The sequence below is a fragment of the Poecilia reticulata genome, linkage group LG16 (genome assembly GCF_000633615.1).
Source record: "Poecilia reticulata strain Guanapo linkage group LG16, Guppy_female_1.0+MT, whole genome shotgun sequence".
In the NCBI taxonomy this organism is placed as follows: Eukaryota; Metazoa; Chordata; class Actinopteri; order Cyprinodontiformes; family Poeciliidae; genus Poecilia; species Poecilia reticulata.
Window position 1 is genome coordinate 25,591,283 of NC_024346.1, and position 22,695 is coordinate 25,613,977.

Consider the following 22,695-nt stretch of genomic DNA (forward strand, 5'->3'; position numbering starts at 1 on the left):
CACACACACACACACACACACACTGCATTGTATATTATTGTAATTTTATCTGGTATGCCAATTCAATTCAGTGCATAATTGAAGAGCAAACCTGTTGGATACTTAGGTTTAGCACTAAGAGCTACAATAGAATAGTTTGGATCAAAGCATAATTATGTGTTAGAATGATCCATTTTCTAACATGCTTATACCTGGTACGGTGGCAGAGGGTGCTGGTGCCTTTCTCCAGCGGTCAACGGGCGAGAGGTGGGGTCACCCTGTACAGGCCGCCAGTCCATCGCAGACTTTTCAGATTTTAATTTGTAAAAGATTTTGAAAACCAAATATATCCTCTCTGCTTCCCAGTTATTCGGCACTTTGTGTTGGCCTGTCTCATAAAATCTCAGTAAAACACATAGAAATTTGTGCTTGTGACATGACAAAATGTGCCACTGCGATTCTCTATCGGAGCACTGTAAGAGTAGAGTTTCTAAACGGTTGAAATATTGTTTTCTTGGCGATACTGGTTCTCTTTAAAGGGAACGGCAGCCCGTATAGATGGCCTTCTCTGCAATCTTTGCCTGTGTTTCAGAACTGGAGGTGGATCATAACATTGTTATTAATATTTACACAGTATTTGTGTAAAAGCTATCTCCCTCCGACCCACATGCCCTTCTTTACGCACTCTTGCTCCCTGGTGCTAAAATGTCAATAAAAATCTATCGTAGGTTAATCTCCCACCAATGGAAACATGGAAACACTTTATCCTAAGCTGCATATGTTCCACACTCGCGGTCGATTTACTGTATGTCAGGGGCTGTATTAGCATTCATATTAGCCGCTTCTCCCATGTATGATATCCGTCATTGCCAGGGCCTTTAGCGCACCGGCACAGTTCAGGGATCCTTATCTCATGAGCCATAAATTAGGGGACGAATTCCCCCCGAAACATCGCAGCCGAAAGATGGAGGATGGAGTCATTGTGCTTGCTTGGTGTTTTGACACTGTAATGACACATGTTTTACAATCACCTCCCCTTCCTCTCTCTCTCTCCCTTTTTTTTTATTCAGAAGGAGTGGACCTGTCCACTCCTAGCCGGAGAGAAATGGGCCTCTTGGACATTACCACCTCTTCCCAGGGGAGACATAAATGAGATGGAAGCGATAGAAGGAGACTGCAAGAAGAAGAAAGCGGGCCAGGACAGTCTAAACACAGAGGGAGGGAGGAAAGGAGCCACTGAGTGGACCGTTGGGTAGTGGCAGTTTTTGATTTGGGCTATATTGGCTCAACGCCCAGGGCAACACTTTTGAAGAGGAATGGATGCCCCCACGGGCAGTTCTGCAACTGGCTCTGAAGCTTAAAGGTTTTTTTTGTTTGTTTGTTTTTTTTACAACTTTTTAGACAATATCTGATCATCTCCAATTCAAAATTGAAATTATTTTAACAGCTCAAAGCTAAACTGTTACGTAAATTGAAATGAGATTACTTAGAGGGACAGTATTTTGTAAAATGTAATTTTTTGAGCTGTACGTCATGTTATAATGGTATTCCCTCATGGAAAACATACTTGGAGTGTTGCCTTGATTCTTTCAAGCATTTTTGAGAAATCCTTTCAGTGGCAACTACTCAGCTATGCAAAATGTCTGGATGAAATTATCTCCACCTTCAAGATGAAGCTCCTACTTGAAGCTGCAGTTTCCAAGCTTCCACCTCACAGAGCAGTCCTGCCCCGTGACTCACCCACTCAGCTCCTTCAGACTAGCCAGCAGCATTTAGCTGATACTAAATAATAAATAAATGATAGATAAATACTTGGAACACTGCGTGATTATACGAGCTATTAAAGGGTTAGTAGAAGATTTCTGTTGAGATGACTTGCTGAAGGCAGACTTTCAGAAAGAGCAGAAGATTTTAATGACACAGATACCCAATTTCAAGTCATTAAATCACTAAGTTATATTTGGTACAGTATTTTATAACAGCAGAAGGAGAGTTACTCGGTTATGCTATAAAAATACGTAATACTGAGCCTTTAAAGTTTTTCATATTTTTTTTTTTAAAACAGCAGACTTTAATAGTGCAGTATTACTATCACTCTGGGTGTAAGGCGTTCATTATATTCATCAGAGACATCCTGGGGGAGAAACTGTCTCTGTGGTGAATGTTTTTTTTTTTTTGCAAATGCAGCTCTGATGGTAGAAGTCTAAACAGTTTGTGTCCAGGATGTGTGGGCTCCGCAAGTATGCTAGCTGCCGACTTGTAACAGTTCTGGATGGATCCTCTGTGCAGACCTAGTTGTATGTTGCAGTCTGTTCCTGGCCTGTTTGATGGTTGAGTCAAACCACATAGTGATGGACGAACACCAGACAGACTCTTCTGGTAGTGCCTCTTGACTTTCTGCGGGGCATTCTTCCAATTAGTGTCTACGTGTGAGGAACATCTCCAGTCCTGAGGTGGTTTTTAAGAACTGGAAATGACTCACAGTGAGCAGAGTGGTTGACTGTGAGTCAACCACTCTGGGTGTGTTTTCCAGATGTTCAGTCATCACCACGGCTTTTAGTGGGTAGAGCTCCAGGTTGTTTTTCCTTAACTTGGCTCTAAGTGACAGAAGCCATTGTCCCCTTGAACTTAATAACTGGTTGCTACCCCCATGGTTGCAGTAACTGCCTTCAAGAGTTTACGCTAACTGGCAATGAGTCTTTTACATTGGAGGGGAGGAATTTTGACCCAGCCTTCTTTGCAGAACTGTGTTAGTTTTGATGTTTTCAGGCTTCCGTCTCTTGTTTTATGTCACGTCTGAGTATTTGAAATGCCTTCAAGTTTGGACTTTGACTAGACAGTTACAAAACCTTGAGATCACAAACCGATGGTCAGACCTTCTCCCATGGGGCTTTCTGCTAGGAAGCTATATTCACGGTTACTTAAATTATTTAACGTTTTCCAAAGAAGCAAATCGGCCTCAGACCATCACATTACCACCACCAGGATTTTTTTCTGAAATGCTGTGTTAGTTTTACACCAAATGTAACAGAAAACACACTTTCCGAAAGTGTCAATTTTTTGCTTTGGTACTTCACAGAGTATTCTCCTAAAAGCATATTCCAAAGTTTTCTTGATTTGTGATTAATGGCTCCCATCGTGGTTGTCCTAAGGCCTTTGAGATATCTAAACATTTTTCAGATTGATAGGTGTTACTAGCTATGTTTCCACTGACCATATATTTGCACAATTTGACATCAATTTGTTCAATGGAAACACAGCAATTTTGAAAAATATCTATTTTTTTTATATAAAAAGTTTTGCCGTTAGGATGAGGCCTTTTTTTTTTACCTTTTCAGAATTGAGTTGTTTCTCAAAAACTGCAATGGAAAGACTTTTTTCGCATCATACGATGAACAACCGAACATTGGAACTGAAGCAAACCACGAAGAAGACGATGACAGGAAGTGGAAGGAGGATGACGGAGCAGAATGCTTCTTTAATCACTTTACACATAGACAAACTTATTCACGTATGATTTTATTTATTTGTCTTATATAACTGAAACGCCGCAATTTGTGGAATTGTTTTTTATTTCTCCAGACATTAGCGGAGAATTGACAGTCTTGCCACTCTTTTTTAGTGGAAACATAGCTACAAACTTTGTTTCATATCGGCTCTTTAATTTTCTTCATCTGTGCACATAATGTGTTGCTTTTAAAAGTTTTTCAGTCGACCCGCAAGATCGTTAAAAGCAGAACAGCAGTAGTAAAACTGCTTCGAAGTCGTTAGCAAATAAATTCAGCTTCTCAAAAAATGTGTTCAAAGTTAATTCCCGAACTAACAAAGTTATTTTTCCTTTGTCTCATATATTAACTTTTTTCTCATGAAACCACAAGAACAGTATTGAACGGATTCGGGTTTTTTTTTAAATTAAGTTTCTGTTGTTGTTTTACGGGAATGGGCTTTGTTGGGCGAGTGTTGCAGGAAGTGTTTGCCGGGCGTACCATTGATGCCAGAACCGCCACTGCTGATTGGCTGATGATACAACGGGAAACGAAAGAGAAAGGGGTGTTTGTTTTTAATTGCGCCCAGTGCTGCTGCACAAGCACAAAGGTGCATCATTACTTACCTGACAGAGCTCCACAATCACAGGCCCTTCCTAATAAATACTCGTTACTTAAGACTGGAATATAAATAAAGTGAAGGTCACATCTGAGAGAGAGAGGCGGGATCTAGGCTTTTTAACCATCAACCCAACCTACCTCTCTCTTTTTAGTTCTTTGGTTCTCTTTCTCTCTCACGCTCATTATAGGGGAAGCCATGCAGGGCTGGTTAGGAGAACGTGTGATGAGCCTTGGGAGATATATCCACGGGGAGGGAGTGAGGTAGGGATAGACTGAAGGGGAAGGGGAATAGATAAAAAAAAATGCTGACTTGTCTTCAAAGGAGGCAAAAAATAATTGAAATGGGCTACGCGCGCGTATGTGTGCGCCGGCGCGCGCGCGCGCGAGAGAGAGAGCGAGCGAGCGGAGAGAGAGGGTGGGAGAGATTGAGAGGCTCCATGTTCGAGTTGGTCATTAATTGAGGAGGAACGCGAAACACTGTGTGGTCCTCCGCCGACACCGTCGCTGACACGCGAGGCGGAGATTGATAGAGGAAACGGTGTGATAAAGATATGAAAAGCGGAAGCGAACGGCGAAAAACATAATAAAGTGTAGAGAGATGGGGGGGCTTTGTCGGAGTTGGCTGAAAACGAGGAGGAGGCAGAGGAAGACGGAGAGAGATAGAGTTCAAAGTGTGCCCAGACTGAGTCCTGTCCTCGCCGTGTCCTTCCTCGAGCCCCGAGTCACGCATCGCTCATCTTGTCACATTGAACTCCAGATGCTCCTACCCCGGAGAGCGCTCCGGCCGCGGCCATTTTTCTTCATTCTCGCTAACAATTTGGTAATGAAATATTGATTTTTAGTTAGATTCATATTGATGCCATTAGCTTTGCATTGATAAATCACGTTTGGCTGCTTGTCTGGTGTGCCAGAGCGAGAGAGCCAGGGCCCAGAGATTACAATCAAAGCCACTGATGTGTTAATTTGATGGATATTTGCCCTCCACCACCACCCCCACTACATACCCCTGCCTCTTCCCCTCTTTATGTTTCACTGCATTTCATAACATTGTGTTTCCTTTTCTTTTTTCTTTTTTTTTTTTATTACAAAGCACCCCGCGAGGATATTTATGTCCATGTCCATTTCTCCTGAAATAGCCTTTCAGCCGACCTGCCTGTGGCAACGCTGCGCAGTCTTAAAGTCATTTCATTTCTTATAGACAAGACAGGGATATGAGGGACTGTTTCACACCCGTTGAGTCAAATGAGCAAAACAGGAGAGGGCATGGCTATTTCTATACTTTGACACCCAACAAAGACGCAGCAGTAGTAGAGGCTCGCAATTTCACGAGAGGCCCTCTTTTGCATGAAATCCCCATAATCTACCAGCGAAAGAGGATATGAATTTTATCCAATCCTCCCCACCCCCCAGTATTTATTGTCAGAAATATTGGCAATATATGTGAAAACAGAAAAAGCAGCACTCAGGGTGCATCTTTTATTTATTTATTTATTTTCAAAAGGAGCGATCTGCTTAAACGCCTGGAAATCGTACAGCCCCTTTAAAGCGTCTCGCGCGCCAAAAGGTTGGGGAGGATATAACATTTGAGAAACATTAGGATCATTTTCCAGATTAGGGCGGTTTTTAAATGAGTCTCCTGCCGCAGCTTCGCCTTCCAACTGCAATATGTGTCTGCACACAGTCATCTTAATGAAAGGAAATGATGGCGTTCACTTTAATGACGTGGAGTTCAAGGACTGCTTATTGTTCCAGAGAAAAGCCATCGTTTTTCACGGTAATATGAGTATTTCTTTTTCTTTTTTCCTTCACGGTGCAATTTCATTTGAGAAACAGACACTGAAGGTTAAACGAGCTATATATAGGTTGTCAAAATAAGACCAAGAAAAGAAAAAAAAAAGGAAAAATCAAGGTTTTGAAACAGATACATTGATAACGTTCTCCTGTGGCGTTATCACTGTTTTGGTAATGCTTCATCTGAATTCCTTTTTAATCTTTCTAGGCGATTATGCAAAACAGAATACGGCCCTAATTATCGCAGACAAAAGAGCCACTCTGTTTCACTCTAGTTAGAAAGCAATTTTACAGCGAGCCGACTTCTGCCTTCGACATCCAGCAGACATTTCTCTGCTGCTTTTTAAAGAAATGTACCGATGGCAATCTACTTTACGGTATGTTTACGGTGCGTGTCATAAAGCGGCTCCCCCCGTTTACATTTGTTCCCTAATTTAGTGCTCGGCATGGCGGGAATCCAAATATTTTGGTTCAGATGTGATTTTGTTTGATAGAATGACAATAACCCTGTATTAAACGGAGGGCAGATGATCCCCAGACGTCTGGGTGGGTCAAGGGGGTGCTTTGGCATTTACTCGAAACACAAACACCAGAGTTATGGCTTCTTTAGGGTTTCATGCCTTGCTTTTGATCCCGTACTGCCTCCATCTCCTGTCATGGATTATGGAGCCAAACGGTTGTTTGGGAAAAGGCCAGCCGGGTCAGAACGTCGGTTTGGGGAGGGCGGTGGCTTTGGTATGACTACAACAAATCTGAGCAGCTGAACTGACTGAACCTCCGGTTTGGCTCCAACATGGCTCCTACTCATCAAGTCGTTCTTTGAATCAACTTTGATGACTTAATCATTGGTCAGACAGTAGTTTAAACTCATGCTACATACAGCAGCGGGAATTTGCTGGACAAACAGTGAAAAATTGGAAGTCATTAAGTTAATTAGATCAACCATTTTCACACTGCAAACATACCAACCAATCTCATTTACATTTAGGCATTTCTTTACAGTTGAATAAAAGTCTGATCAAGGATAGAGGCATAAATGAAGATGAGTATTGTACGTTCTTAAAATTTTTTTTGTTTGATTACAAATGACCATCAAAGCATTTAAAGCACAGCCATGTTACTGTGTCCCCCTGAGCCATAAATGAGAAAACTGCATTGGGTTACTGATATTTTAAAATAAACCCCATCAACTGTACATCTTACCAGGATCTCAAAAACAACTTTATTGTTCGTCCCAACTGGGCAGAACGGTTACCCAGCAGACAGATTTATGATGGGTCCAGTCAAACCAGTAAAAGTTGCATTCCTCAAAATAGAGGGAAAAAATGCTCCAAGTCTTTGAAAAGTCGTTCACCATGCACAGTGTTTATCAAAGCCAATCATCTTGAATCTCGCTTCAGTGTGTTTACCCCGGTTGTTTATTACTCTTTTATTGTCTACTCTCTATTGTCACTCAAGATCCCGTGGCATCGGTGACCTCGATTTTCAATATGCAGTAATAAAAGCTTTTTTTTCTATGCACTTTTTAAAAGCTCGAAGTCTTGCAGTTTTTTTTTAATCAGACTTTTTTATTTAAAAGTTTTTTTTTTTGTTGCATTTTTAGGACTTCTTTTGGAATAAAGATAAACTTTCGAGGGCATTTTTTTCTACCTCCATCATTTTCACCCCTGGATCGGAGGTCAATTGAGATTATAATCTTAAATAGTTATGGTAAAGTAGGTAATGTGTTTTTGCCTTTATCCTAAACCAAGAAAAGCTCTTTGACAGGAGGATGCTAAACATTTGTTAACTAATTATATTTTCTGGTAACAATAAAATAACCAACATAAGTAACTGATATTTAAGTTTGCAAACAACATTTTAACCCTGTCACAACGCAGCGTGTCACAGTGTTTACATTAAAATACAAAAATAAAATCCACATAAGTCCTTGAATTATGTGAAACAAAGACTTCCTTTTATAGCTTCTGAGAGTCAATAAAGTCAGATTCTGTCATCAGAGTTTTTTGAGGGATTTGAGTAAAATTTAAATGTTTTAGGATTTGCGAGATGCAAAGTTTAACAATCATAATCTCCTGAGATTGTAAACAATGTATTTATGCTTAAAAAAAGGTGCACACATGAATGAGTGAATCCTTGGCAGGTATCTTTCACAGGCTATTACTTAATAAAAGGTAGTAAGTAATGCAAACTTCCTCTGATTTTGAATTGATTTAAACTCTATTTCAGAGACTGTGCACTGCGAAATGATGCAGAAGTTCTGGCTGCAGAATACCACAGATGGTCACAAGTCATTTTTTCAGAGTCCAAGTCTAGTCTGAAGTTATTGAGGGCCAAGACCAAGACAAGTCTCCAGACAATAATGACAGAAACATGTTCTCAGCAAGTCCACAGCATTTACCGCTGCTCTAACCCCACAACACTTGTAGGCCTGAAATGTAGCTGTTATGATTGAGTCAGTGGATATAGTTTCATTTCTCAAAGTCAAACATTTATCGTTTGTGAACAGACCTTTCCTTTCTGAAGAAAAGCTGAAGAAGACATTGGGTAGTTTTACTACGTTTGTGTCGTACAATCAAAGTATATCTTCTAAAACTACGTTGACCTTAACACGATCTAATGTTGACCAGTGGGGACACATTTCTGCTCTGAAACGCCACCTTGAGTTCGAGTTGTTTTGATTTTGGACGATCGTTCGCCTCTCCTTTTTATGATGGCCGCTGTAACTCATCTCACGCTGGATTCCCATCAGTCCAAACTTCCATCAAGTCCAAGATGCTCGGCGTGGTTTTCATTGATTAGACTCAAGAGTCCCCACATCTCAGGAGAAATACCTACAGCTCAGGAGGATTTACTATTGATCCCCACCTTCCTATGTGGTAATATACCTCTATCCACCCCCCGCCCCACACACACACACAAACACACTTAAACAGCCTGTCTCCATTTTACCGACAAGGTGTGCAGTGCAGATATACTCAAAACATTACGACAGAACTGATAGACTTGGAGGGAGAAGTTTTTCCAGGGGAGACGGCGCTTCGGAAGAGATGACCTCTCGTTCAACTAAGAGTGAGATGCCTCTATTTGAATTCTGTGTACGCTCTGATTGATGAGGCTTTATGTTGCCCTGCCCTTTACTGTATTGTACTAGCAAGCCCTTTATTACTTTAATGCCTTTCCAGTGATGTCATCCTGAGGTCATGCTCAAGCAGGGGCCATCAGTGGGGCTTTGATTGGCAGAGGCGCTGCCGAGGCTCGGCCAATGGCTGCGCGGCGAGGCAGGTGGTTGTCATGAGATGGGGCAGGCAGGGGAGGGGCTTCGTTAGCGGCCCCAGTCATGCAGTGTGAATCGATATCTATCCCCCTCCAAACTCCTCCGAAGCATCGCAGCGTTCCCTCGGCCATCCGGCAGAGAAGGGGCTGCGCTTTTCGCGCTCACTCTAAAGCTCCGATCCTGCAGCTCACAGTGGCTAAATGGGCAGGAAGACGGGGGAGGTGGAGGGAAGGGAGCAGTGGAGCGGGGTTCTGAAGAGAGAAGACAGAGCAGTCAAACATTTCAGGGCCCGCCATTCCAGAGTAATGAAGCATAGCAAGAGAATATACCTCTGCAACATTTGATAAAGATGGGCTGACACGCCAGTCCAAATAGGTTCCTCTGTACGCCGGCACGTGTCTATCCATCACTGCTAGGCATTACAGACAGGAAGAGGAGAGTGGGAGAGGGAGGATGGGGGTGCAAATAGGAAGAAAAGTGTAAAAATTGAGTGACAGTGAGGGAACAGGAAGGGAGGTAAGGGTAGATAGAGAGAGAGAGGGAAGATAAAGAGGGGGGAGTGAGTGAATCCTTGGCAGCTGGTGGATCCTATCAAGGCCGATTGGTTGGTGAATGAGGCTCGGGAGGCCCGTGTCCTTGTACCCACCGGTTTGTTTTCCGCTCGCTCCGGTACTCCGGCTCCTGCAGCGGAAGACAATAAAGAAGCGAATGAGTAAACGTTGCACATTTTACGTCCTCATCATCCCCGCACTCTGTCTCTCCATCTGTTACCGCCTCACCCACGCCGTAAAAAGAAAAAGAAAAAACAAAAAGAAGAAGAAGGAGGTGAGGAGCGCAGCAAAGAAAGACAAACAAGGAAATGGTTGTATCTCCTGTTTTCGGAGTCTGAAGTGTTGGTCAGGTTAAAGGATGAACCGCTGAAAATTCAGTTGACTTGCCTGTGGTATACACATCAAAAGTTGGACATTAAGTGCAAAAGGTTAATCTATATCATGTGACTTCACAGTTGAAGGTGGTAAAATTAAAATGCACTCTCATAAAAAGGAGAGGCGAACTATTGTCCAAAATCAAAACAACTCAAACTCAAGGTGGCGTTTCAGAGCAGAAATGTGTCCCCACTGGTCAACATTAGATCCATCGTGTTAAGGTTAGAAGATATACTTAGATTTTCTCTAAGCTGCTCTACTCATATCTGTGGATCTCAAACTCAAATATATAGTAATGAATTTTAAGCGCTTTCTATTTTCAGATGTATGGCACTGCCGTAAACCTACTAAGAAATGGTACCTAAACTGACAGCGGAGGATTCATCAAAGTAACGGCCAAGAGGCCCACAGTAGCTCTGGACGAGTTCGACTGGACAACTATTGGTACAAAAGCACTTTCAGGTTTTGATTTCCTTTGAAAACCATGAAGCCGTCACTTTCCTCTTGAGTTATGCACTATGTTATGCACTACTTGAGTTATGTTGGCCTTCCTTCCATATAGCATCCCTACAAATTCATTTAAAGTTTATGGTTGTAATGTGATTAAATGTGGGAAACCTCAAAGGGTACAACTAGATTTGCCAGGCAATGTAAAAGTTTTCCTTTTGAGCCATCATGGCAAAGCACAACTCTGTGACAAAGTTTTATTTCACGTTTCCAAAAAGTAAACTTTTACGCTGACGACTATGTTGTTTTAAACTGCAGTCGCTGTTCGCTAATCTTTGAACCCATGCAAAACTTTCATGCGTAATTGTGTTCCGTCTAATCTCACTGGCTTTGCAGCCCTGCTGCTGTATGTGCCGCGCAGTTGTGTCTGCAGGCACCGGGGGCGCCACAGATTTCCGCACCTGGCCGAATAATCGTTGAGTCAGTTGATATTGATCAACAACTTTACCATAAAATGTGGCTGCTGACATGTCGTAGTTATTTTTCGCTCTCGGACAGTAATGGCTTAACTTTTTGCTTCTTTCAGCAAATCCGTCCTTTTGGGAGGAACAAGCGCTGCTTGGAACCGTGCAAACACCGAGACAGGAAGAGAGAGGAGGAACAAATACAACAAATAAGCCCTGCCACAACACAACGCAACATGGCTGCTCGTCGTCCCCAGGAGGTAGCACGGGGGGGGAGGGCCCCTCAGCCTGCCGGCCCGGCCAGGTACACAGCTTTGCTCTCAAGTCTTGCGGTGATTAATGAAATCTTAACGGCAGGCGAGACACAAATATTCATCACCTGGCTGCCCCTATTGTAATGCATGTGGAGAAGCAGGAGTGTGACAGAGGAGAGCGGAGACAAGAGCCCGTCCAGAGACAAAACACAACATGGGGCACGGGGATTATTACCAGGCCCACAGAAACAACGCTTTTTGTTCTACACAACAAAATGGAGGCCTGTGATTTATGGACAGCCGGCATCTGTTTGGAGCAAGGGGAGACACAGATTCATGTCTGCTATTATGGGCTGTCCATGTAAGCAGTGTGAGGAGCTGAAAAGGAGGGAAGAAGAGGGGGTCGCCGCCGGTCGCGCCGGTGGCGGGGTTTGTAGTCGTTAAGAGCACAACCTTCTGGGGAAAGTGCAGAGTGTCAGCTCCACGTCGTACCGTGAATCTGTTACTTCAGAGTGTGGGTGAGGCGCCACATTACATCGTATATCGCAAACAGATGTAGGCCCTCACAAGCCACACCAAGGGAAGAGGGCCTCGACGAGGTTTCCACTGCAAAGAGGCGTGACAGTGAAACAAAGTTTGATACACTGGACGATAACGGATGTTGCCAAGCTGAATCTTCCGAACCATCGCGCCGCGCAGCGAATCCAGCTTTGTGTGCAAGACTGATACGATCGGTTTTGATTGATGACACGCCCGAGATCAGGCCGCGAAGCTGTAGCGGTCTCGGCGTCTTTTTTTATTTTTTAGAGGGGGACGGAGGAGAGACGTGCAGAAAATACGGGGGGGTAGAGGTTGAGGAAGCCGAGATGGAGTGCGGCAGACAGCGAGAGGAGATTGCACGCTGTCTGTGTGTGCAGCATAGCATTGACTCGTGGGTGCTCACCAGTGATAGATAGTGTCAGGTTCGGGTTGCTCAGTGGCAAGGGAAGAGCAATCCCCCACCCCCAAAAATGTTTTAACAACCGGCCCTGATCCCTGTCAACATCCACACCAGCTAGCCTTGACAACAGACGGCCGGATACCTGCCATGTACATTTGCACCTGACGCATCCATGAGCAGCACTCTTATAGACGTAGCATACTTCCTTCGGGTGCATGACATCGCCCTTTAAAAAAATATCTTAAAAAAAGCACTTAATATATCCAAATCTCAGCCTCAGAAAACAATTACACAGCCCTGTTTTTTTATGTTTTGTTTTTGTGAGAATCTCTCTCTTTCTCACTTTTTTATATTCCTCCAGGCAGCAAGAGAGAGGGAAAAAAGGCCCTCATTGTTCTATTGTTCACATTGTGTCCTTCTTTGCCTTGGAACAGCGATTGTTTGCTGCAGTTAGGGAACACAATGGTGTTCACATAAAAATGAGCCACTTAGCTCTCACACTAAATTAGCACTGCAGAGGGGAGTCGGGCTTTCCAAAATCGCTTATTCACATTTTCCGCTCCTTACCAGCCCTATAAAACCAGCCGCTTCTTGCTGAGGTGGACAGAAACGGTGACAGCCGGCGCGTACGCTCTATCCGTATCGCTGTGTTTTGATGGAGTAAGAGCAGAGGTATTCAATTATACGGGTAAGATTGTACCATCATCTGCCATAATCGTGTGAAATCAAAACCAATGGCCTGTTGAAATGAATGTAAAAAAAAAAAAAAGAGAGTGGGGATTGACAATTAAAGATGCAGTGGTGTATTTCTTTTCTTCTTTTTCTACCACTAACAAATGTCGACTGACAACAAAACACAGCTTGGTGATGATGTAAGATATCCAAAAAGTGTAAAAGTTTTAAAAGTGCACCAAAGGATAAGAGTGTGACATCTGTTTTCTGAGTACTTGGCCAAAGACGTCACAAAAAACATTTCAATTTACCCTTATTTTTTTTCTGCAAGTGTTGCTATTTTTCATTCCCATGTGCTTTATGCTAATGAGAATCGCTTATTTAAATGACGATGGCAGTAAATATTTATAAACAAAATGCTCAGTTTCCATCTAATTGTGGTTCTCATTGTTGTTTGGTCTTGATGATTACTGCTTACAGATTACCATTGAAGAAAATTACTCAGAGGGTTCCTCTGAACAAAAATAGCATTTACTGGAGTCATAAAACCAGATTTTCCAATAGTAGACTTTGAGTAGGTTATAGAAATTAGGGAAGAAACATCCTCATGTCAGGTACAGGTTGATTTACAGTCAGTATGAAACATCTGTTACATTTTGTATTCAAATAAGTTGGTTATAAAACTCCTATGAAAAGTGAAAATGTGTACAAACTAGTACCAAATCGAGTTAAGAAGCAGTTTTTGACAGGTGTTGGTTCTGAAGCATTTCATTTGCCTTTTATCTACAAATGATGACGTGACAGAAACAGAGTTTGAGTCCTAAACTACGAAGGATGGTAAAACTGAAGCAAACTGTGTTGATGACAACAATCATCTTCAAAACTTTAACTCTGTAGTTGCATTTGAACTTTTTCTCCATTACTAAAATGAACTTCTGCTTGTAGCTATTTATTATGTTAAATAAACAGCTACGTGATTTTCCAAAGACTAGTGTTGTGGTTGTGATGGTTTAGAGACCAGGGATCCAGGTACATATTTCTCTTAATATTTTTGAAATTATACAGAAATAAGGAGAGTTTTTAGAAAACTCTCCTTATTTCCATGTTTTCATGAAAAACATGGATAGAAATTTTTTTAATACAACAGATTGACATGAGTATATTAAGAAATATATATATTTTTTATCCTTTTTTGTGTTTTTATGAATTTTTTTGTTACTCTTCCATGGATATATGATATCTTGATCAAGAGCATAAATTCATTTTTCCTTCATTAAAGTTTGGTAGTTTTCACTAATTTTAAATTAAATATATACATATATTTGTTTTTATTAAACAAAACAAAATAAAGTTATTTAAAGTCGTTGAGTTTTTGCGGTTTCCAGACAAATTTGATTTAGTAGGCGCAGTGGCAAAAGGATGGCCTTTGGACACTAAAGGTCGCTGACCCCTAGAACAAGCTGGGTGCAGGCACATCGGGTGAAAACCGCTGGAACCAGTAAAAGTTTGTCGTCTTGGAATCATTTTCAGCTGAAGCCGCCCATGGGCAAAAGCAGCTGTTCTGCTGGGACTTGAATATCACATTGAAGTAACACATCAACCAGGCAACAGTTTTAATCTGGCTCAGAATGATCCCTGAAGACTTTTGATGATGAAATCTGGCCATCCCATGTGTTTCAGTGTTGCCAAATGTTCCTAGAATCTGTCCAGCATATACAGCTCAAACATTTTACTGCATTCAGATAGAAGACAAGTAAACACCTTTGAAGGAGGAATTTGATTAACAAGAAGCAAGTAAAGAAGAAAAAATATGAGTGGACGTAGTCAAAGTAACTGCTTTGTCTTTTGTGACGTCATCCGAGGAGTGGGAGCTTATTTTTGAGAATTGAAGGCTATGTTCTTTACAACATAATAGCAAAACAAAAAGTCACATGATATAGATATAATGTGACGAGCTACATTCAAAGTGAGTTTGATTGATTTCACAGAAACATCTGGCTTCTAGATTTACCGTGGGCACGGTGAGTCGTTGAAAGGAAGAACGTTAATTTATGCACCTTTTGGGGAAGCTGGCGCTGCTCCTTTAAGACTCAAACTCTCCCTTCCTCTGTAAATCAACCAATCAGAGCAACCGGCCCGCATGTTGCGCCTCTGCAGTTCTAAATGTCAAAAAAGGTGAACCGGCTGGGCCCCAGTTGACGAGTGGGTGGAAAGAAGAAAGAGAGAGAGAGAAAAAGAAACATTTCCAAAAATGTTAAAGAATTGTTTTGGATGGGTTCCTTTGCTCTGCTGTTAGCACAACACGTCTCCCAGAACCCTCCGTGACCGAAGAAATGAAGGACTCTCTTGGGTCAGACAAAAATCAATTCCTCACTCGGGCAAATTTCTCCAGTACCTGCTCCCACCTCTCCGTTTCAGCTTTTTTTTTTTCTTTTTAATGCTGGCGTAGACGTATGATTTAGGGAAGGCATTTCTGCAGACGGCATAACGTCCTGCTCCTGACAAACATCGGCAGCCTCTATCTAACTTTCATCCATTTTTGTGTGGCAGTCAGCCTCAACTTTCTTTGTTGCGAGAAGAGGCCGAGTGGTGAATGCCACCGTTTCTCAAACTCAGCGGACACCGTTCTTTTTTTTTTTTTCCCCCTCAAGAATGCACACGTGTCTGTATCTTCCCAAAGCTGTCGTTTATCACCGAGAACTGTTTAGTTGAATGATTCCCCCTCATCCCCCCAAACCCCCACCCTGGATGATTTACCTAAGCCGGTACATGTGCGGCATTTGCAACAGATAGAAGGCTTTCCCCCCCCCCTTTTTTTTCCCTGTGGGAAATCAGACCCAACGATTCACTACCAAACATCCCATTAAATCAAGTATAATCCCGCGTTTACCACCGAAACCTCATCCCCAAGCCTGACACTTCTGCCATTAACCCACGTTTCTCACTTTGCCACGATCGGCGTCCTCCGGGAGGTTTCCTCCGTTTTTCGTTACTTTGAGGCCGCGTTTAAAAACTCGAGATAATCTTTGTACGTTTTACGACTTTCTTACGTAATTTTAACAAGCCGTATGCAGAGCCATTATATCCTAACAACCTCGGCTGACCAATTTATAAGCTATAGATTTGAAATATGGAGTTGAGCGCTGGCACGAGAGGGAGGACCACTGTACTCAGCGCTGATACCATAAAAATCCCCCCGTGAGCAATCATCTCTGTGCATTTGGCCAGAGTTTGTTTCACACGCCTCTCCGGCTCCTCCTCTTCTCATTCTGCGCCGGCCCGGGGTGATTTCCATGAGAATTAACTTGACGATTAATCACAGTGTTCCTGCACTCCCAGATGTCATTCAGGGCCTTTTAAAGACATCAGCGCGCTGCTATGTTTATGAGAGAAGAGAGAGATATGAGCTTTTGGCAGCCCGGCCCGCAGACCCTCGTTCCAGCTCCCTCTGGGACTCTCACACAGTCAGTCAGTCACTACCGTCCTGGATCATCCCGGGTCCGAGTCTCGACTTCAGGGAAAGAATCAATCAAGGAGCAATGGAGTCCTGATCGGAGTTGTTTGCAACGTGACTAATCCCCCCGCCGGACGGCTTCATTCCGTTTTCCAGGAAGTGATTAGCTCGTTGTAAACAGTCGGAAGATTCAAAAATAGCTGCGTAAAAGAACTGAATCATTATTGCACTGGAGAGTTACTTTTTATTTTTTCATTCAGTATCACTGTGCTGTATTTAGAAATTCATGGAAGAAGTGGATCTATTGCTGGTGCGCCTCCTTGTGGCTGTCTTTGTCAATTTGTCACTTTAAAACAAAAGATGTCAGTGTATTTTATTCCAGTTTTAAGTGATCAAGTAGGGCACAATTGTGATGCATAACTTTAAATAAGTCAGAAAAAGAAGTCTAGAGAGATTTTCATTGGAAATGTATCCCGACCTCCCGGGTCGGTACTTTGTAGAACCGTCTTTCGCTCCAACTCTTTGTACTTCCATCTTAAAAATTGAAACGTTGCCTATTCATTTTTGCAAAATAACTTTATATCAGCCAGACTGAATGGAGAGCTTCTGTGGTTTGCAGTTTTCAAGTATGCCTCAGATTTGTAATAGAATTTAGGTCTGGGCTTTGAATAGGACGTTTTAGAACCTAAATATTTTATGACTTTATCTGCAAGTTTAGGATATTGGGGGTAAACCTTCGACCTAGTTTCCCTGTCAACTCTGAAGAACAGCAATTCCACAACCCAATGCAGCCACCATCGTGTTTTATCATGGGGATGGTGTCTTGAACATGGCTTATAATAGTTTTTACAGTGAAGATAACGTTTGAATAACAAACTTGTAGATTTATATTTTCCTCCTTGTATTTGTTTGTCGGTGTTAGAGTGGAGGACCTGAGTGTATACCTCATTAAATGTTGACCAATTATTTAATTATTTTGACATCGTATAGTCTAAAGTTCTCCTTATATTTGCAAAAGGCCACAGAGATTCAAACAACACATACATTATAAAATATCTGAGTCCACAGAAATGTACAGATTTATGATCTGGTAGGATTCGGGCAGGTTTTACTCAGAATGTGGAGATAAAAGACACGGTAGGAATGTGACCTTGTATTTTCCACATCTGCTCGGGGTTTTCGATGGGAGGGAAAGCGTTTTGGGATGTTTTAAGAACAGATGCATTTCATATTTGGGTCACGTTGGGTGGTTAGGAGCTGCACATCTGACACTAGATGATGTCCACCTTTTAATCTGTAGAAGATTTTGTTGTCAGAAACCGTTTTGGTTTCCAATGAGGACAACATGGTAACACTAAAAAGTTTACCAGACGCTTGGTATTCAAATATTAATCACATACTATAGTGCGCACACTTCCATAGCAGTTTGCACCTATGAGGAGCAGTTTGTCCCTCATTGGTGCTGAAACTTGCTCTCTGTCAGGTTTCAGCATGTTTCCTTTAGCCTTGTAATGATGGAACGTGAGCCTTCAAGGAAAAACACATGAATCATCTGATTAAGAAAGCTTTGGTGTAAAGGAGTCCTGTGAGGAAAAGAAAGTACAAGATTTCTTTGATGTTCAGTAAAGACGGGATGTTTTCAATATCAAAGAGTAATGCGATTAAAAAGGGAATTATTGTATATGAAAATGGCAATCTATTCAATGTCTATATGGGTTTTTTTGTTGTCCTTGGAGGGAAATGGCAAGGACATAACCCTTGCTAGGTCAATGACCATTGACCTGATGCCCAATGGTCATTATCAACTGATTTTAATTTTTAAATTAGGGTTACAAAACTTGAACCAAACTTTATATGTTTCTCCTTTATTTCCATTTGGTTTTGAAGGCCCCCAAAAAAGCAAGTCAACACCCGTCACCTTCTCATCTCGCCAGTTTCTGAAATCACAGCTATCACTGACCTCCATTTGTGATGGAGGTCAGTGCCTCCATCACAAATAAAGTTTTCCATAGGTTTTCCCAGGCTAGCAGGAATTAATTTTGTAACATATTTTTGGAACATGACGTGTTTCTGCCTGTTCTATCTTCTCAAACCACCAGTTGGTTAACAATGAGTTTTTCTTTTCATTCTCACCACATACATGCTTCGCATGAGGTCTTAGAGCGCTGTCAATCACTCTCGTTCACAACAACACAGTCTGCCATGAATGCTCCGGCTAGTTAGCATGACCACCAATGACGGCGGATAAACAGTTTTCCTGTAATGGTAAGTTGTTTATCTGCCACTAGGACATTTAACAGCATGTGCACAAGGTTGATTGACAGCACTAAAGACGTAAAGGAACTCAGTGTTTTGGCAGTTTTCTGGAAGTTTGTTCCAGATTTGTGGTGCATAGAAGCTGAATGCTGCTTCTCCATGTTTGGTACTAGTTCTGAGGATGCAGAGCAGAACCAGAACCAGAAGACAATGGGTATTAAAAGTATGTTTAATGTTGTCAAATTTCAAAAGGCACTCTTAATCCCACTGTTAAAAGAGCCTCATCAGAACGCACATTCTAATTTACTTTTTGGCCTCTTAAAGCAGAACAGTTCATTCAAGAATATTGTGCAAAAATGGAACATCTTAAAAGAAACGACATAAATCTAAATATCAGTTTTTACATTTACAATCAGAATTATTCAATAAATGCAGTTTCAGACCGATTAAGAAGTACAGGCAGAAAAAGTGATCAAGACAAAGTCGTGAATTCCCCTGCTCCAACAGGTCGCTGATGATGAAAACGAAAGTGGGGGACGTGTGGGAGGACGCTCTATGTGACGTCTGAGTGAGGGGGATCTCGCTTTAAAGAGTCTGGAGAAGTCAAAGACGTGTTAATAAACACTAGGAGGAAGAAGGGTGAGGGGACATTTGGGTGGGCGCACCCAAAGGGGGTGGAGGGACGCTGGCTGGGTTTGGGAGTGGGGGGTCAGGATCATGGTAGTCAAATCGCTGTTTCCTCTCAGGGAGAAGAAAAGAGTTAATGACACCCTAGAGCTTCCCACCCCCTCCCGCCGCTCCACCCTCTCCTTTATGGAGGGTGATCGGCACACACACACACACACACAGTCATTTCAGAGGTGAGGAGGCCGGGGAGACAGCAATCCCGTCCCTCCGCCCCGTTGGGAAGAGGCTTTCACAAAAAAGAAGGAAAAGGAGGAGGAGGAGGTGCAATAGCTGTGATTATTATTACTAAATATAATATAAAACAGTCAGAGTGGGAGCCCGGGAAAAGGGATCCACCCATCCGCCCACACGCTCGCTGTTTAAAACTCTGCTGAGGACACAGGGACAGGTTTAAAGACAGCGCCTTTTCAATGCCAGGGGAAGAGGGAGGGGTTAATAAGGGGCTTGGTGAAGGAGCTTATGGCAGGGTGAGGGAAGCGGGGAAGAGGTGAGCGGGGTGGCAGGGAGGGAAGCCTGGCTGCCACGGTGTCAGCGGAGGAGACGGCGGAAGCCAAGACCTGGAGACAAAGCTGAGACAGGCCCCACTGTGAGCGCGTCTTCCTCACACACAAACGAGGGACAATCAGTAACAAATATGTCACGCCGTTTTTGAGCAGTAATTGTAGCTTCCTCTTTCGGAGCAGGAAGTGTGATTTTTTTTTTGTTGAAAAGGTGAGGCTCATCATTTCAGATTCTGTCAAAAATGCGAAGGCAGAAGTAAAAAAAAAAAGAAAGAAATGAAATGAAATGATGGAGAATCCGAAAGCTCCCCAAGTGTCATTTGAATAATTCCAGAGTGGAGACGACGTCGCGTGTGTGATGTTTTCAACTGTTTACTCCTCTGCGACTTGATGCCAAATTCTCCCCCTTTGAGTTTTGTGAAAGTGGAACGCTGGTGACAAACCAGCGAACAAAAAGATAAACTGACACAGAGGTCTTCTTTGAGTCACAGATAAAAGAAACCGTTCAACTACTTATCTCGTCTGCTTTCAATAAAGCCAAAATGGCAGCCGCCTGACACGGACTGAGGACGTGTTGACCAGTGGGAAGTGACCTTCGGGCCATGGGCTGTGTGTTGTAGACGTGTTGGACTCCAAACATTGTGGATAGTAAATACTTTACTGCACTCAGATCATTTTGCAAAGACCCTGAATATTTTATTTCTCTTTCAAATATTTCCTTAATGTCACAAGCTAGTGCCTAATCTAGCATTTTTGGCTTAAAAAATTACATGAAAAAAGTTTCCCACACGGTTAGTGAAGAAAAGGGGTTAGGCATTAAACTAGCTCATCAAACGTACCTCGCTCTATTTCGTCTTCATGTACTTCCCCAGCGTACTGCATCCAGCTCAGTTTTTCGGTTGGATTTTTGACCCCACCAAGGCACTGAGACGGAATTCATGCAAGTTTACACTAAATATATCTTGACATTAATCCCTAAAAACCCACTTGATATCAAATACATTTAAAATTTGCTTTATTGACCAAAACTACTTGGTTTCCCTGTACAGTTTTACATGTGCTGGAAGAAAGATCATGTGTGAGGTTCCACAAGGCTCCTTTCTTGGGTCACTTCCGTTCATTTTTTATTAGCTAACTCATATTACAAGTATTACAGCATCTTTCTTTATGTGTATGCTGATGACACAGAAGTGTATGTTTTTGAGTACGCATTTGACCGTTGTTCAGTACAGTCACGGAGTACATGTCAGTTAGTAGATGTGTCAGATTTTGTTTCATATTGATGCAAAAAACAAAAAAAGTAATTGGGTTTTATTTTCTCCAAAAACTGAACAGTCAAGATCTGCACTCAATTAGACCCCAGTTTTGCTTGCACATGTGGTAGCATTCCTGAACAACAGCAAAAAACAAACAAACAAAAAAAATCTAAAAAGAAACAAAACAGACACTACAAATGTGATCCTCCAGTTTGTGATGTTATGGCTACAAATCATCTTCTATCTGCCCAGAAGTTATTACCAGCCATACAAAGTGGCCAGCTTAAGCAGACGGAGTGAGGAGGGAAAAAACAAAAAAGTTGTGTGTGCTGGTAGAACGTGGAATAGGTGGGTGGTGGGGGGTTAATGCCTATTTTCGGATAAAAGTCCAGGGATATGGGATAACTGGTTCTACTCCATTGTAGTGTGAAATTATAAAGCGTTACCTGCTTTAATTTTCCAAATACAAATTAAATCCTCAGTAAGCTGACTTTAAATCAATAGTTTCATTTAAGAGGCCACGCGATTTAACAAAAATGAAAACTAGCTGGTCCGGTCAATGGAACCCGGTCATAAATCAAAGGGCTTTGGGAGGCAAAAAGCCAATTTGACTTGTATATGGAGCAGCCGGTGGCCAGAGGGGAGCGCAGCAGGGAAATGAACTCACGCTTTATTAGGACTCATATTGACCTGCGTCTCCTCTACCAGCACCACCGCCCCTCTCTGGTATTATAGCGTCATGCCATATACACCCCCCTATTAAAAACCAAGAGGTGTTCAAGTGGAAAACAGTTTTTCATATGCAACCCAGAGTAAAATTTCTGTTTTCTATTAGCTTTCTTGCACAAGAAGAGGAAGGAAGGAAGGAAGGAAGGAGTGGGGAGATGGGGAAGGGGGGATTGGGCAAAAAAGCAAAGATAAAACAATACAAACTTTTACAGAGATGGGGAAAGGGAAAACTTGAATCAAATCTGGGGAAAAAAACCAACAAAAACAACAAATGTATTGTCAAAATGCTGAAAAGAAAGAAGGGGGGCGGGATAAAAAATAACGTCTCACCGGTGAGGATTTTATTTGTACATCAGTTGAGCACGCCAACATCAAACATTTAATGTCAGCCGTTCTTCAGAGACGCAGACGAAAGGCAGCGAGATGCAAGGCTCACATTGTCATCAAACAATCAAACAGTCATCCGCTTCTCCAAACAGCTTGCAGCTCCGCTCAGCTGGCACCAGACACTCACATTACAATAAACATTTCTCCTAATGTGGTGCTCACACCATGCCATGCTTTCACACACACACGCACACACACACACACAAAAATAACACTGTTTAACAGGGCGGCCTGACAGCTGGAAAATGGAAGTCGGAGGAAGACTTCGCTCAAATCCCAACGCGAGCAAACACGTTACGATCAGGCACTTGGTTGGGGTCGCAACGTTGCGCTTGATTGTGAATGAATGGTTCTGAGCGCCGCAGTAAATCCATTATCAAGTTGTTATGTCATACTTAAATTCTCCTCCAAAGTGTTCCCATATATCTTGTCAGCGGTTCATTAGCCGTTTGGACAGGTAGCGCTTTCTGTTCGGCCCACAGCTGACCCCACATTCTGCCTCTGTGTTCCACTTAAAATAATGGACATCCCCTGTCTCGCATCCATCAATCACGCTGCGTGAATACCCCC

The 22,695-nt window shown here is 42.4% G+C and overlaps 2 long non-coding RNA genes across 3 annotated transcripts in view; one reads left to right on the plus strand and one right to left on the minus strand.

Annotated features, from left to right (window-relative positions):
- LOC103478278 (uncharacterized) overlaps window positions 1-1,732 on the plus strand; it is a 13,100-nt gene extending 11,368 nt beyond the window's left edge. The window contains exon 3 of the long non-coding RNA XR_535774.1: window positions 1,050-1,732. This is a non-coding gene — a long non-coding RNA (uncharacterized LOC103478278). The remainder of the gene's footprint in view (window positions 1-1,049) is intronic.
- A 2,763-nt stretch (window positions 1,733-4,495) lies between these two features.
- The window catches only part of LOC103478695 (uncharacterized), a 27,919-nt gene continuing 9,719 nt past the window's right edge, over window positions 4,496-22,695 (minus strand). For both annotated transcript variants that reach the window (XR_001777441.1, XR_001777440.1), the window contains exons 3-5: window positions 9,800-9,834; window positions 9,483-9,562; window positions 4,496-9,404 (exon numbers count right to left, since the gene is read on the minus strand). This is a non-coding gene — a long non-coding RNA (uncharacterized LOC103478695). The remainder of the gene's footprint in view (window positions 9,405-9,482; window positions 9,563-9,799; window positions 9,835-22,695) is intronic.